Here is a 15,221-nt window from a genome sequence, read left to right as displayed (position 1 = left end):
CTGAGTCTGACTTTCCTCCCCTTTGAAATGGGCAGATTTTTGTGAGAATTAAAGAAATGTATGCAATACACCTAGTATGGCAGCAAACAAATGGTGACTTCTAGCAGCACTGCTCTTCTGGAGTTGTTATTATCATTATTACCTTTATTACCAAACCAAAGGGACCACTTAGCTCAGAGTTGAGAGCAGAAATAGTCCCTGACGCCCATGCTGTGAGTTCATGCCTAATAAATGGGAAAGGCACTTACTTGTCATTTGGATAATGGCAGCATTCAGATGCTGTGGTGCTCGATGATGAGCCTGCAAGTGGACAGCCGACAGCTCACGGAGGGGAAAGAGTCTCTTAGGAGCCCTGTGTGCAGCTTGGCCCCCTCACACCCCTTCTCATCCTCACTTGCTCCCCACTCCCTCTCTCCTTATCCAGACACGTGCTTCCTCATTATAGTCGGTTTGAGGGTGGACCATAACTCTCCCTCTCTTTGCAGAAAACAATGACTATACTTTGCATCATCCTTGCTGAAAGTGAAACTGCATGGCTGGGAGAGTCCTATCATCATTGCACCCTCTGATGAAAAAGATTGTTTGCAGGAAGATGAAATTAAATTGCAAGCTCTGCTGACTTCAACAACAGGTGCCATTTGGGCAAACCCAAAGGGGGCCACTGAATTGTCAAAAAGATTTAACTCTTCCTGATGCTGCAGCATTGGGTAAGAGCATACCACCAGTTCTGCTGCCAGAGACCTCACCACTGGAGAGCGCTTCTATTGGGTTTTTGCCCCGAATCCTTCTAAAAATATTCATCTTCAGGGACGGGAAACAAACAACTCAATCATGTCAGGGTGCCAGTGCATACTCTGGGTCCCAATCCTGACTGAATCCCTTATGGTCACGTTTTCTCACCTGGAAAATGCAGAGATACTGCGAATTATAGCTCCTCCAAGGTTTCTGATAAGGCAAAATGAGAAAATAAAAGGAAGACATTTAGTACAGGACTTGGGACATTATAAGTGTTCTGCAGTTCTTATATCATTTAATAAATCTTTATTCATAATCCCTTATGGGCAAACACTCACACGCATGGGAAAATGCAGACTTCTGGAGCGCTCCCTTGAAGATCTCACATCAGTAGTTCTTGAGTTGGCCTGGGACCATGCGGTTTTTTTTAGAAAGATTTATTTTATTTATTTGAAAGAGTTATAGAAAGAGGTAGAGACAGAGAGAGAGCTCTTCCACCCTCTGGTTCACTTCCCAGATGGCCACAACAGCCGGAGCTGCACTGATCAGAAGCCAGGAGCCAGGAGCTTCTTCCGGGTCTCCCACGTGGATGCAGCAGCCCAAGGACTTGGACCATCTTCCACTGCTTTCTCAGGCCACAGCAGAGAGCTGAATCTGAAGTGGAACAGCCGGAACTAGAACCAGTGTCCATATGGGATGCTGGCTTTAACACAGTGCGTCACAGCGCCGGACCCAGAACAATGCACTTTTAACAAATGCTCCAAGCAGTTTATTGTGGTAGGTCAAATCAAAACCCAGGCCCTCTACAGTGTCTTTGCTGCAGATGCTAGGTTCTATCAGGTTCTAGTCTCCCAGTGATGTGCAGGGAAGTAATGAGAGCAAGAGGAGCTGAGGTTCGACACCGCTACCCTCCTCCCTGCCTTGCCTGATGCATCTGCATGTCCTGCAACGCAGCAGCATGGCCCAGGGCATGCTGGACCTCTGTGGTGATCCCTGCTGGCCCTTGTGACACCCTGGTCTGCATCATCCAAGCCTCTTCCCAGACACCACCCAGAGCTCCTTCCCATGCACTTTGCCAAACCTTTCCATGCACTGCCCAAAGCTTTCTTTCAGTGCACCACTAAAACTAGGTCCTTTCACGTAGTGGGAACCACGACTTCTGCAATGTTGCAAACTCAGAATCAGTGCCAGCTGGAAATACCCAATATGGCTGCAGAGGGTGTTCCAGTGATGACCCTTAGGCCATTCATTATAATATCATGAGCAGTACCCAAGCCCCACCCAAGTTCCCACCCTTCTTGAATATTTAATTAAACCCTGCCCCAGACATCACACCCTATGCCTCCAGATAATATAAAAGATAATCACAAACCTTGTTGGTTGCAACTCATTCTTTCCCAAGCTTGCCAGCACTTAATCTTTTTGCTTTAAATAAATCTTGCTTTCCTGGTCACCCTTATCTATGTCTCTTGAAATCTTTCTCATGTGGAGACAAGTACCTGTACTATGCCTAGCCAGTAGCCACCACAAACACCATATTCTCCTAGTCTGCTTTAAAAAAATTATTTATTTTATTTGAAAGGCAGAGATACAGAGAGAGAAAGAGACATATATAGAGAACGTCCCAGGAGCCAAGAGCTTCATCCATGTCTTCCATGTGGGTGCAGAAGTTCAAGGACTTGGGCCACCTTCTGCTGCTTTCCCAGGCCATAGCAGAGAGCTGGATCAGAAATGGAGCAGCCAAGACTCGAACCAGCACCCAAATGGGATGTTGGTGCTGCAGGCAGCAGTTTAACCCACTGCATCAAGCACTGGCCCCTGGTCTGCCTTTCTTAGTTTGAGGTTTCCTTGTCCCTAAAATTAAGTCACTGAATTGAGGGGGTGGTGCAACCAGCCCCACAGTGTGCTTGATCACAGACTCATGAAGTCATTTATCTCCTCTACAGAAAACATCTTGATGTTCGGTCTTCTCTTGAGGTTTTTCCAGGAATCCCAGGCCCTGCACAAGAAGTAACTCCACCTAGCTAGAGTCTACTTGGCCATCATCAACATTCCCAAAACAACCCAGTATTCTATATTGCTGATTAATCTAAGGAGGGCCACCAGCACTGCCGACCAACCAGGAACACAGACATGAGCTGGACAAGCACATCTCAACCCCAATTTCAGTCTATAAGAACCTTCAGCCTTGCCCCTCTAGGAGCCTGGGAATTCAGTGTTAGTTGCCCTGCTCCTTGCTCTGTACTTTGCAATAAATCCTGCTTTCTTCAACCACCCCGTGTCAGTGACTGGCTTGCTGCCTGTCAGGCTGGAGAGCTCAAGTCTGGGGGTTCTCCAACTTGCTCATGGAGCCAGTCTCCTAGTCTAGCTGACAGAGGCTCACTTTCTCCCAAGAAGAGGAGCCTGAAGTGGGGGCAGACTATTGAATGGTGCAAGGGGTAAATCCCAGAAGAGGTCAGGGAATGCTGATAAAAGTTTCCAGGGCCTGGGTGAGAAGAGCACCTGGGGCCAGCTGGGGTGAGGAACTGTGGGAACAGAGAGCTGGTCTTCACAGAAGAAAGCGCTTTCAAAAAACCATTGTGCAAATCCCAGACACCAGCCTTGGGCCCTGAAATTCTAGTTTAAAGCAATTCACAGCCTGCTCCATTCAGCAGGCCGATGAATTGCAGGCATTTGCACTTCTGTGGTACCTTTCAAGCCAGAGCCTCAAAGCCCTTTTCAAACACAAATCTGTTCAGCCTCATAACCTCGCTGAGAGATTCTGCAAAAGGATAGCAGGGATCACTTCCCTCCCTACCTCAAGGGCAGGCTTTTGGGCGGTAGGAGGCAGGAGGTAGCTGGCAGAGGCTGTTTAACAGTCACTTAACCAGGCAGCTTGACAGCTCAGAGGGAGAAGGAGCCACTTGGGATCAGACATTTCTGGGACACCGGTCTGAGGCATGGAATTACAGAAATGCCCAGATATCCACCGCCCTGCCTTTTTGGCTTCAGCTTCTTCCTTGTTTCGCCTGCCCAGTGTCTGATGGATTGGCAGACACTGAGAGTACCCACCCAATATCACCCGTACTTCTTCCTTGTAATAGAAGCTCCACTTTTTTCTGGGACACAGCAGCCCCAAGGGGTGAGCCAGGGTTCTTTTAAGCCAAATTAGCAATCCTCTCTCACCTTTCCCAGCTTTTCCATTGCTAGGTGATCATACAATTCAGGTTTGTCCCAATTTGCTGCCCCACCTTAACAAATTAACTCTGATATTTCAGTGGTTTCGTATATCAAAGATTTGTTTTTGCTATAATTCTAATCCAATTGACCAGGAAACTACTACACACTCACCTGGGAACCCAGACGGATAAAGTCTCCATCCTCACCTGATGGAACCATCTAGAACCTATGGTCTCCAAGGTCTCCATAGGAGAGCCAACAAAGACGCTTTTTAGTCTTTCAGGATACTATCCTTGCAGGCTCCTGTCAATCACCACAATCAAAAATGGGTTCATCTCCAATCTGAGGCATAATTTGTTATGTCAGGAGTGTGAAGAACAATTAACCACTTGCCTATTGCATAACTTCAAAAGTCTCTTGAGATGAAATGTATGCAAATGATAGTGTCTATTATTGGCCTGATAACAATTCTTTAATTCTAATTTAAAAGAGGAGAGGTTTTCCAGACATGGCGTTTCATTTGATCCAATGAAATATTCAAGCTAACTTATCACTTGGGTGGCAATTTATCTTTTCCGCCTGGAGCAGGAAGAATTTTCGGGGCAGTAATAATGGATTTATGTCGTTTCTACCAATTCTTCTGATTGGAGCATGGGTATTCAAAACTGTGCCATCCTTTTTAACATAGAGCTGCCCTGGGCATGAAGCAGTTCAGAAAATTCTCAGAGAAGAATGTTGCCACCTCCCTACCTACTGTTGTGTCCAGATTAAAAGTTACAATTCGGGACTGGTACTGTGGTATAGCAGGTTGGGCCTTTGTCTGGGGTGCCAACATCCCATATGGATGCCAGTTCCAGTCCTGGTTGCTCCACTTCCAATCCAGCTCCCTGCTGAAGGCCTGGGAAAGTAGTGAAAGATGGCCCAAGTGCTTGGGCCCCTGCACCTGTTACCAGAGAATGCAAGGGTTCTTGTCTTTGCACAAGAAAGAATTCAGGTGTGAGATGGTGAGTAAGTGGAAAGCAAATAGCAAGGTTTATTAGGGCAGGGACATCGTAAGAATGTAGGGCATCTCTCCAGACAGGACCTGAGAGAGAGTGCACAGTCACTCAGACTGGGGAAGAGCAAGGTTACATAGTTGAGTGGAGAGAATACACCTGGGCAGGCCAGGCGGCTAACTCAGCAGCGAGGCAGCGGGCTGAGTGCGCAGTCTGGTTGAGACCAGGGGTTTTTAAGGGGATGGGTCTTGCCTCCCCACCTCTGCTCCTCCTGGAACATAGGACTTTTGGGATGTAAATACGAAAATTCTTTTCTGAGTTTCCCCCTGAAGTTATCAGACAGGAGGAAGCCTGGCTGGCGGCCACCAGGTTAGAGGAAGGTGGGCAGGACCCCCTGGAAGATCAGGATCAGGGGCAGGATGTTTTGAAGTGCAGATACTGGGCTGCCCCTGGAAGGTTATCGGGATGACTCTGAGTGCATATGCTGGACCTAGATGTCTCCTTAGGCCTTTGTTACACACGCATAAGCTCATATCTGACTTCCTACCTAACACACCCAGTGAAGAACTCAGAAGAAGCTCCTGGCTGCTGGCTCCTGGCTTCTGATCAGCTCAGCTTGGGTGGTTGGGGCCATCTGGGGAGTGAGCCAGCAGATGGAAGACCTGTCTCTGTCTCTCCCTCTCTGTGTCTGTAACTCTGCCTTTCAAATAAATAAATAAATCTTTTTTATGTTACAGCACAGGAGAATGGGAGCCAGTTCTCCAAGTTAATGATATGCAAAGAGAGAGTCGAGGGAGAGAAGTGAAGGGAAACAAATGGGTGAACTAAGGGCACAGCTGATGGGGAAAGGGGGGGAAGGGCGTTAGCAGGAGACGACTGTGCCTTCCGAAGGTAGCATCCTCCTTGTTCAAAGCCACATCTAGGGGTTTTCCATTCCGCATCGCATTCCCCTGCATAGCTCTGCTTTTCCCAAATATGCTTGCAGCCAAACTGTCTCCCAGAGATGGAGACACCAAAGGCAAACAAAAGAAGGCAAGAGAGAGTTGTGTGGGACCTGGTGGGTTAATGCCTATTTTATTCAACTAAGGAGGAAGCTGTGTTAATAAATGCCTGTGACATTTAATGATGTGGCTTTCATTTTGAACACATCATTGCTTGATATTGAATCCATCCATTCTGATAATAAACCCCAGGACCGCGGAACTCTCGCTTTTCACCCATAAATAAATAAATAATAGGGACACAGTGCAGGGACTGATTTTGCACACTGGGAGTGAGGGCGGGTGGCAACTCCCCTGCATGCGTTTGCATCTCATGAACTCTATTCAGCCGCATGGCCTCCCATTCGTCTCTCTGGAAATCCAATTTCCCTCTTGCAGGTTCGTCTGCCAGTTTTCTAATTTTCACATCAAACTGCGTATTACTCATTGTCAGGCTGGTTGTTCTGGAAGAATCGTTAGAGTCTTAAACCCTCTCCCAGTGTTTTCAGTTCAGCCACAGACGGCTGCCAGGTTTCACATTTTCCAGAAGATCACTGCCACCTCCCAAAGGCTCAGAATTTCGAACCTGTATTCTCCTGTCCAGGTCAGGGATGGTGAAAATAACATTCGGAAAGAGAAATTCAAAGTCTTTAATACTCAAAACGGCCCTTCCCAGCTTACCTGGGAATGTGTGGTTTCTTTCTTGGTCCCCTGCAATTAGTATACAATCAACCTACAAAAAAAATCATTGGTGAAAGCAACGAATACATGACTAAATGAATGGTACATTTTATACACACACACACACAGGCACACACTTCTGCAACATTACTGGATAGGTTACACACACACCAAATCAAGCTCTATTGCATTTAGTACAAATTCAGTTTTATTTAATCTATTCCAACAAAAAGTATCTTTCTCTTTTTATTTTAAAAAGACCACTATGCTTTAAATGGTAGCACTCCTTGATATGATTAATTTTAATTTGTCATGAGCCTTGTTAAGGTTCTGATCTCATAGCTACAGCTTCCAAATCTGTATGTTTAGTTCTAGGGTCCTTATTTAGCCCACATTTCCAAATTCACAAAATGATATAAAGTCTAGTGTGCATTTCTCCTGTAGGGCCTGGGTCCATCATGGAAAGATCTTCTCAAATCTATTGCTTCCAAAGAGTGGGAAAGTTCAGCAGGAAATCCACCTCCCTAGGGGTCATTTGGAGACCATGTGGGTGGAAGCCTCACTCCATGAATGCACATCTAGAAATTTCCCCAGACTGTTCAAGGTACTTCCCAAGTATAGGCTGTAAAGTACTGGAAACAAGGTTGTCATCTTCTTATGGTTTTCTGAGAGAGTCAGGTGAAGGAAGTACTTAATCCTTCTAACAGAATCAAACCTCCAAACTCCCAGGTTCATAGCAACTAAATGTAATTCCTTCCCCTGAATTCTGTCCTGGAGTAGAAAAAAACCTACAAAGCATATCCACTAGGATATGGATGGCACCAAAAAGTGTCAGTGTTACTAAAGTTACACAGCTGTACTTGGTTATGAGAGATAATCCCCATTCTTAGGAAACCTGGGCATGTAATAGAAGTATTTAGACATGCAGAGCTTTCATGTATGTAAAGCCTCAATGATTAAAAATGCTATACATAATAAATAGGGGATGAAATACATGTAAGGTACACACGTGTGCATAGATGGATAGACAGATAGATAGATATAGAGAGAGAGAGATAGCACGTGTGATGAAGTCAAAGGTATAAAATGTTAATGACAGGTGGATTTGGTAAAAGGCATATGATATTCTTCATGGTATCATTCTTACAACTTTAATATAAATTTGAAATTATTCCTTAGTAAAAAGCGTAAAATAAATGTGTTAGAAGTCCACTAGCATGGGTGAAATCAAGCTGTTTAAACACAGCCAGGCACAGGCCAGGAGCTGGGGATAGCAGGGGGCTAAATGTTCCATTGGAACAGAGGGTGGCAAACTGCATCTGTAGTAGGTCAGGCAGCAAATGTTGAACTCTGTGGGCCAAACAAGTGCTGTCAAAAGGACGTCACATGACCACTGTGATGCTGAAGAATATGTGAATGAGCAGGCTTGTGCTCCAATTAAACTTTATGAAAACAAGCGCAAAAGTCAATCTGCCAACCTCTGAACTGATAACTGGCCCTGTGGGATCTGGCCTATGCCCGTTTATTTGGGTCACCAAGAAGGAAGTTCTCTGGGTGACTCGCTGTGGCAGGCTCTGTCTCTAACCCCTGTTACTCTGGAGCACCCTTGACGTTGCCTGGCTGATATCGGTAACATTGACCTCCTCAGGAGAAGTCACAGAGGAAAGACCTCTTATGCTACAGGCTGCCACAGGACAGGTGTGAGAACACAGCCTGTAACCTTCACATTCACATGAGAGACGGACCAAAAGTCATTGCAAAGGCTGACCTGGAGATGAAGGGGGCAGGGAGTGGCCCCACCATACACACACAGAGGATGTCTACTGCTCTGAAGTCACAATCCAAGTCTGTGCAGTGGATGTTTTGCTTTAATTTAATTTTTATTTTTTTAATGATTTTATTTATTTATTTGAAAGGCAGAGAGAGAGAGAGAGAGAAAGAGAGGTCTTTCATCCAGGGGTTCACTCCCCATATGGCCACAGCAGCCAGAGCTGTGCTGATCTAAGGCCAGGAACCAGGAGCCTCTTCCAGGTCTCCCGCACGGGACTCAAGGACTTGGGCCATCTTCTGCTGCTTTCCCAGGCCATAGCAGAGAGCTGGATCAGAAGTGGAGCAGCCGGGACATGAACCGGCCTCCATATGGGATGCCAGCACTGCAGGCAGCAGCTTTACCTGCTACACCACAATGCCAGTCCCTTGCTTTATTTTTAAGAAATGATTTTTAACTTGGGTCTATTGTCCTACCTAGAAATGACCAGACACATGGTCAAGACATGAATGGTTAACAGCCATAATGAAAGGACAGTGTGGATAGGGAGTAAGAAGAGAAAGAACTCAAAGTGAACACAGTTAAAAGTCCTTTAGCTGCTGTTGTCCCTGTCACTGGTTGTTACCCTCCCTGTCCCCACACTGGCCCCATCAGCTCTCTTGAAGTCATCTGACTTCCGCCTTGTCTCGTTACACTTCCTGTGCCATGCCTTATCTTCTTGTGGAGAAGATGCATCTGCCTTCTACAAGCTGTCAGAGTTCCCAAAGAGGGACACAGACTTGCATCCCTCAGCCGAATCCATCACTAATGTGGCACCTACCACTCACCCCAGCTCAGTGTTAGAGTCTGTCCTGTCCCAGGGCACTTCCTCAAGCTCCTGGTGCCTGCCCAGGGACCCAGCACTGCAGGCCTCTTTAGAGGCAATTTTATTTGCAAGGTAATGAATCCCTAGCTGATGCAGACAAAGAGGCTGGAGCATCCAACGTGGTGACTTTAGAGGTGAATAAGGGGCTGGCGCTGTGGCGCACTTGGTTAATCCTCTGCCTGTGGTGCAAGCATCTCATGTGGGCACCATGTTCTAGTTCCAGTTGCTCCTCTTCCAGGCCAGCTCTCTGCTGTGGCCCGGTAAGGCAGTGGAGGATGGCCTGAGTGCTTGGACCCTGCACCCCATGGGAGACCAGGAGAAGCACCTGGCTCCTGGCTTCGGTTCAGCGCAGCGCCCATCATAGCGGCCATTTGTGTGGTGAACCAACAGAAGGAAGACCTTTCTCTCTGTCTCATTCTCTCACTGTCTGTAACTCTACCTGTCAATTAAAAAAAAAAAATAGTAGTAAATAAAAGCAGAAAGGCAGAAGCTTGCTTGCAGCTTTCTCTGACCGTGTCCCCATACTTTCTTACCTGTCTTTAGAATTCTACCACATAGAAATCTTGGAGCACCAACTGTGGGTTTGGCAGATACTGTAATGAACAGGACAAAGGCAGGTCCCGCCCCCATGGAGTGCATATTTGATTGGGATCCTAACAATCAACAGAAAATTACATTAGCACAAGCAATGGCTCTCAAACTGACAGAACATCAGAATCATTGGGAAGCCTTATTATTTTTTCAAATGTTTATTTATTTATTTATTTATTTGAAAGGCAGAGTTTCAGAGAGAGAAAAGGATTTTCAATCCACTGGTTCACTCTCCAAATGGCTGCAATGGCCAAGGCTGGCCCAAGTTGAAACCAAGAGTATGGAATTCCATCCAGGTCTCCCATGGCAGTGGCAGGGCCCAAGCACCTGAGCCATCTTCTGCTACTTTCTCAGGCTCATTAGCAGGCAGCTGGATCGGTAGCAGAGCAATTGAGAACAAGTGCTACGATATGGGATGCCAGCATTGCAAGGGGTGGCTTAACCCTCCAAGCCACAGTCACAGCCCTGGGAAGGCTTATTGAAGCACAGACTGCTGAGCCCCTCACCACCACCCCCAGAGTTTCTAACTCAGTGAGAATGGGTGAGGCCCAAGAACCTATATTTCTGCGGTCTGTTGTGGTAGAACAGGTTAAGCCACATCCTGCTATGCCAGCATCTGATATGGGTACTGATCGAGTCCCGGCTGCTCCACTTCCAATCCAGCTTCCTGCTAATGCCTTGGGAAAAGCAGTGGAAGATGGCCCAAGTGCTTGGGCCCCTGCACCTGTGTGAGAGACCCAGAAGAAGCTCCTGGCTCCCAGCTTCAGGTCTGTCTACTGCGGCCCTTTGAAGAATGAACCAACAAATGGAAGACCTCTCTCTCTGTCTCTCCACTCTCTCTCTGTAACTCTGCCCTTCAAATAAATAAATAAATCTTCAACAAGAACAACAACAAAACCTCACGGAGGGAGCAGGCAAAGTCTGGCTGCATAACTATTAAAAACAAGAGAACCTATAGTTCTAACAAATGTTCAGGAGCTACTTACTGGTGATGCACAAGGACCAGACATTGAGAACAGCTGCCTTGCTGCGTGACGGGCCTTGTGAAGTGGGACAGGGGGCAAGGTAGGGTCCAACCGGAACTTGCAAAGAGAGGATCCTGCTCAGGTCAGGGAAGGCGTCCCTGAGAAAATGATGACCAGGTTTACAACTGGAAAAGGAGGAGAATTTAGACTATAGGGATCCTGCTTCTTTTTTTTTTTTCCATCCTTAAATTCAAAGTGAGGCACCTAATTTCCTCCCTTTGAAAATGAACCTGACTGGGCCAGCGCCGCAGCTCATTTGGCTAATCCTCCGCCTGTGGTGCCAGCACCCCAGGCTTCTAGTCCCGGTTGGGACGCCGGATTCTGTCCCGGTTGCTCCTCTTCCAGTCCAGCTCTCTGCTGTGGCCTGGGAGGACAATGCAGGATGGCCCAAGTCCTTGGGCCCTGCACCCGCATGGGAGACCAGGAGGAAGCACCTGGCTCCTGGCTTCTGATTGGTGCAGCGCACCGGCCATAGCGGTCATTTGAGGAGTGAACCAATGGAAGGAAGACCTTTTTCTCTGTCTCTCTCTCTCACTGTCTAACTCTGCCTGTCAAAATAAATAAATAAAAAGAAAATGAGCCAGATTAGTGCCTCACTTCCAAAAAACAGAAAGTGGCCTAAGTGATGCCATGTGACTTCTGAGGCTTTCTGGATCAGATAAAGCAGACTTCTTCCTGGGTCCTTCTTTTGAATCTCTCAGGGGAAAGCCAGCTGCCATGCTGTCAGGATGTTCAAGCAGCCTGCAGGGAGGACCTGGGGGGAGGAAAACTGAGGCGGCCTCCCACCAACCACCATGTGAGTGGGCCACCTTGAAAGGGACACTGCAGCTCCATCAAACCTGCAGCTGACTGTGGCCCTGGGACAGTAGCAGAGGATAGCCCAAGGGCTTGGGCCCCTGCATCCACGTGGGAGTCCTGGAAGAAGCTCCTGGCTCCTGGCTTCTACCTGTCCCTGCAGGTTGTGGCCATTAGGGGAACAAACCAGCAGATAAAAGATCTCTGTGTGTGTCTCTCCTCCCTCTCATAACTCTGCCTTTCAAATGCATAAAATAATTTTTTAAAGATTTATTTATTTATTTGAAAGAGTTACACAGAGGAGGAGAGGCAGAGAGAGAGAGGGAGGTCGGTCGGTCGGTCTTCCATCTGATGGTTCACTCCCCAATTGGCCACAATGGCTGGAGCTGTGCCGATCCAAAGCCAGGAGCCAGAAGCTTTTTCCAGATCTCCCATGTGGGTGCAGGGATCCAAGGACTTGGGCCATCTTCTGCTGCTTTCCCAGACCATAGCAGAGAGCTGGATTGGAAGTGGAGCAGCCGGGACTCGATCCGGAACCCATATGGGATGCAGGTGCTTCAGGCCAGGGCTTTAACCCACTGAGCCACAGCACTGGCCCCTAAAATAAATCTTTTAAAAAAATTACAACAACAAATGCACCTTTAGCTCACCAACTTGGTGGAGCCTTCCAGTAACTAAAACAGCTAAGATTCTGATAGTCATGCACTTGACAAATAGAGACTCATTCCTTAGCATTTCTATCTCCTCCCATCTAAGGCTAGGGTCCACAAACCAGGGACTTGAGGCCAAACAGAGGCCAGTGCGTGTTTATACAAATAAGGCATTATTCAGATACTCCTTTGCTTACATACCATCTGCGGCTGTTTTGTACTGAAATGCCAGACTGAGCCGTTGTGACAGACTGCATGACGCGCACAAAGTCTGCAATGTTTACTGCCTGACCCTTCGCAGAAAACGTTCACAGATCCTTGTCCTAAGGAGTCCTTCTGAAGTCCTTTAGACTTGTCCTGCCTGTTTTTTAAATGTAGCCTCTCCAGTCCCACATTCTGAAGAAGGATTGACAGTTCTTTCACTGTGAACTTCTTTAAACAAAAGTCTCTGAACTGTGTCCCCCGGCCACCAGTCATCCCCTGCTGTCTTTCCACCCTCCACCCCCAATCTATTCCTAATTAGCGGCCACCGCTCTTTCTCCCCAAAGTCAAATGACAGCCGGGAAGAAGGTCACTAACAGGACTGAGAAGGCAATTTGTCAGCCTTACCTTCCACCCCACTGGGAGTTGCTGAAAGCCAAGGCCATGGCTGCTCAGCACAACAGCTGATTCAGAGCATCCAGTCAGAACTTCCAGATCAAACAGCCCCTCCTGTTCATTAGCAGATGCCGGGCGCAGAGTGCAGTAGAGGAACACAGCTCCCTGGGTGGGGGAGGTGCTGCTGTGTCCAGCTCGGCCCATCTCTGTAGTATGCAGACAGCGAAAATTCCCAGCTGAAGACTCCTCTCCTGTTCCAAAACAGAGTCGGCCATGCGCCTCTGGACACCACCGCTCTTGCCAGCAGAACTCTGCACAGGCTTTTAAGTTAGACAAAATGAGGGAAATTCATGACTTGAACACTTTCAGAAAGAGATTCAGAAGTCGCTTTTTAAAAAATAAAAAATTGGATTTATTCAAATTAATTGAAAATAATTTTTCTATACATCTTTAAACTATATTTGTATTTCCATTTTATTGGAAAGACAGAGCTCTTCCATCCACTGGTTCATTCCCTAAATACCCACAACAGTGGGAACAGGACCAAAAGTCATTTTTTTTTGTTTTGTTTTTGTTTGTTTTTTTAAGATTTATTTACTTATTTGAAAGGCAGAGTTACAAAGAGGCAGAGGCAGAGAGAGGTCTTCCATCTGCTGGTTCACTCTCCAAATGGCCAGAGCTGAGCTGATCCAAAGCCAGGAGCTTCTTCTGGGTCTCCCACGTGGGTGCAGGGACCCAAGGACTTGGGCCATCTTCTACTGCTTTCCCAGGCCACAGCAGAGAGCTGGATTGGAAATGGAACAGCTGGGATGCCAGCACTGCAGGGGGCATCTTTACCCTCTAGACCACAGTGCTGACCCAGGACCAGAAGTCCTGAACTCAGTTCAGGTCTCTCATGTGGGTGGCAGGGACCCATGTACCTGCTGCCTCCCATGGTATGCATTAGCAGGAGCCTGGAGTCCAAAGTGGAGCCAGGACTCGAGCTCAATCCTGATCTCTCACCTGGGTGGCAGGACTCCAAGTACATTAGCAGGAAGCTGGAGTCAGGAGCAAGAGTAAGGATCAAATCCAGGTGCTCTCTCAACCAGTGACATGTCTGCAAGGCTAATTAGCCACACACACACACACACACACACACACACCCCATCGTGGTTTTCCTGAGCTCCCCGCCATGGTCTCCACCCCCTCCAATTCACAGGTTTCCATTTATCCCAGTTTCTGCCTTCCATAGTGGAGCTTTCCCTCAGACATCTGGCAACAGCTGCTTGGGAGTCCTGAGCATAGAGCAGGGCTCATCAACCCTGAGCTTCGCTTAGCTGATCTGCCCGTGCCCTTTAATGCCACTGTCTCTACTCCTTCTTCCTGGGCTGGTCAGAGTTCCCCGAGCGCATTCTCCGATCTCCTGCCTGAAGGGTGAAGGCTGAACTCTGAACTCTCAGTGTTTGGGAAGTGCGTGGGGATGGAGGACTGGGGTGGGCTGGGGGCAGGGGAACCACGGGGTCTTGGTGTTCAGCCCCATTCACTCACATTCGTTCACTCCCCCTTTCTTCAGGGCAGTCCTGGGCTGCCACCTGTGGTGTGATGCCCCAGCTCCAGGGCCCCTCTGATTCTACGCAGATTAGCAGCTTCCACGTTTATGCTGCCGGGATGAAATGGGCTCGGTTTTGCAAGGCTTCCAATGAGGTCTCGAGCTCCAACTGCTTTTCAGTGATCCTCCCTCTTTTGGCCCATGGCCCCCAACTTCAGCCTCGGCCTCTGTAATGAGTCTGTTGAGGGTTCTGTGGTTTCCATCAGGATATTCTTGGCTTTCCCCACTTCAGGCTTAAGATTCAAGTTTCTCGCATCTGCTAAAGTAAGTTCACTGTCATTCTGCTTTTTAGCTTCCAAAATTTATTGCTCTGTCTCCTTGCCTTTTTTCCCCATCCTTATGCATTTCTGACTTTTGAAAAATAATCATCCTTTACCTACAGTTTTAGTGAGATTTCCAGAGAGGGGGAGTTAGTCGTATGGACTTTAAATTCACAATTATTAACATCCTACAGCCTTCAATACATTAATTGTCTGATTTAGCACATAAAATTAAGTATTTTACCCTCATAAAGCTATAAATGTATAAGGTTGACAAATCTGAATCTTGACATGTTCAGACAGTATTTATAAAGTCACATCCACTTAAATCATAGGTTTAAATAAGTTAATTAAGTATCCATAAGAAACAATCAGCAGGCAAAGACTTCATGCTATCAAACTAAGTTATTTTACATTTTGGAAATGATAAAATACTAAATATCCACAGATTCCATATTGTAAGAATGTTAATAGCATAAATGATTTTCTTAAAAAGATTCCACTCTTAATTTTAAAACTGAGGTTGAAATAT

General features: G+C 47.0%; 1 long non-coding RNA gene across 1 annotated transcript; it reads right to left on the bottom strand.

The window, feature by feature from the left end:
* Positions 1-247: 247 nt before the first annotated feature.
* LOC138844313 (uncharacterized) lies at positions 248-10,919 on the bottom strand. Its single transcript, XR_011379941.2, has 4 exons — positions 10,761-10,919; positions 6,551-6,602; positions 901-945; positions 248-300 (listed from the first exon to the last, which is right to left on the bottom strand). It is a non-coding gene; the product is annotated as an uncharacterized LOC138844313 (long non-coding RNA).
* Positions 10,920-15,221: the final 4,302 nt, after the last annotated feature.

The sequence above is a fragment of the Oryctolagus cuniculus genome, chromosome 1 (assembly GCF_051225735.1).
Source record: "Oryctolagus cuniculus isolate XC-2025 breed Fujian yellow rabbit chromosome 1, ASM5122573v1, whole genome shotgun sequence".
NCBI classification, from domain to species: Eukaryota; Metazoa; Chordata; class Mammalia; order Lagomorpha; family Leporidae; genus Oryctolagus; species Oryctolagus cuniculus.
The sequence above is the reverse complement of the archived record's forward strand: the minus strand, read 5'-3'. Positions and strand labels throughout refer to the sequence as shown.